The 1,821-nt window shown below is 47.7% G+C and overlaps 1 pseudogene; it reads right to left on the reverse strand.

Moving 5' to 3' along the window:
- Positions 1–1,080: 1,080 nt before the first annotated feature.
- On the reverse strand, positions 1,081–1,198 carry LOC124796773 (annotated as a pseudogene).
- Between the last annotated feature and the right edge of the window lie 623 nt (positions 1,199–1,821).

The raw sequence follows: 1,821 nt of genomic DNA on the forward strand, positions 1-1,821 counted from the left end.
CCTTCTAATAGTTTGATTTCTCTTTTGTCTCACTCATTCATTCTACATATTTGATTTAAAAAGATGACAGAGCTTAAAAACTATACGGTCGTTGTAAGGGTACCGTTATCAATACGCTTACTAATAATCCACCACGTACCCCTACTCCCAGTGACTACTATATCGTTGGTCTTCTATAGGGTTCCAGAAGGTGCAGTTTCACACCAAGGACGGGGCGTCCTCTATAACATTGCGGAAACAGGGAGATGGAGTTCAGAGGTTGACGAGTGACCGAGGGTAACAGTCGGGGTGCGGCTTCAGTGTCAGAAAAAGTTTGTCGATGAAAAAATATTAATGTAACTACTATTCTGAGAAGTATCGTAAACAGAGGAATAGTTTATATTAACGTGGAAAAAGGTATGTCAATTTACAAACGAATAATCGAAACTGGGAAAGAGGATTATGGAATGTTACGTGAGTGGTAGCCATTGATCCCAAGTGGCAACTAGAATACTTTCAAGGTGATACATAATTTGACACCAGAGCAGCTGAATTAAAGGAGAAATTTTTCGAAATCATGTAACTGTTTCCCACTTCGCGGCCTACAGCCTTCCTCTGTACCGGTGCAAAAGCGCGACGCATGTGACGTTCGACGACGCTTCAACGAGCAAGGTATCGACACATGTGGAAGAGAAGGCCAGAGCTCAGAAGCGACGTCTGAAGTCACATCGGTACCAGATATCACTATCGTTCTGTGCAAAGACACTGTTGACGTTTCACACGATGGGAAATCGTGACCTCCTCTCTTACCAACATTTCACCACTTCTTTTGTCGTCTGTGAGATGGATGTCAGAATTGTGACGCCCAGCGTTGAACTCACGGGGTTTGCTTATAAAAAGCACTCAGTCTTCAGGCCACAAGTGGTCCATCGGGATCATCCGACCGCCGTGTCATCCTCAGCCGAGGATGCGGATAGGAGGGGCGTGTGGTCAGCACATCGCTCTCTCGGTCGTTATGATGGTTTTCTTTGACCGAAGCCGCTACTATTCGGTCGAGTAGCTCCTCAATTGGCATCACGAGGCTGACTGCACCCCGAAAAATGGCAACAGCGCATGGCGGCCCAGATGGTCACCCATCCAAGTTCCGGCCACGCCCGACAGCGCTTAACTTCGGTGATCTGACGGGAATCGGTGTATCCACTGCGACAAGGCCGTTGCCCGTTTTCTTATAAGCGGCCCAGGAAAACACTTCAGTCACACAGCCGCTCTAAATCGAAACAAAGAGGCCTCAGGAGATGGCGTAGCGGGCGTAGGTGAAATCACCTTTCCCTTGGCATGTTGATTCACACACATTTCAGGGTCAGGGCGATTCCATCCTTCTAGGCGGACATCATGAGGCTGCAACCCCACTGAACGTGATACAGACCTTTGGAGTGCTGTGCGACCGCAATTTCTGCTGTGGTATACATGGTAGGACCACTAGGGACCATTCAAAACTATTCGACGAAATTTGAACCTGATTCGATAGCAGCAGATAGTCCTTATGCTTTTTCAATGGTAATGCCCCTATGCCCCTGTAGTGTGATCGTGGAGTGGTGCGACATTGACAATTGCGTGCAGAAAACAGCAAAGGATCCCTCTAAAATCCCACGTTTCAGCAAATCCCTCGGCTGCACCCGCCCTCATGTATTGAGTATTTTAAAAATGTTCCTTTAGAGAAAAGCTGTGAAATACTTCTATGCGCCTGCAGCTAGGCAACTGGCCTCGGAAGAGTGTCAAGCGGTTGCATACCTGCAGGCAATCGAGATGTCGTCAGCTGTTCACAGTACCAGCTCAGTAAGG

Source organism: Schistocerca piceifrons, chromosome 4, assembly GCF_021461385.2.
Source record: "Schistocerca piceifrons isolate TAMUIC-IGC-003096 chromosome 4, iqSchPice1.1, whole genome shotgun sequence".
Classification (NCBI taxonomy): domain Eukaryota; kingdom Metazoa; phylum Arthropoda; class Insecta; order Orthoptera; family Acrididae; genus Schistocerca; species Schistocerca piceifrons.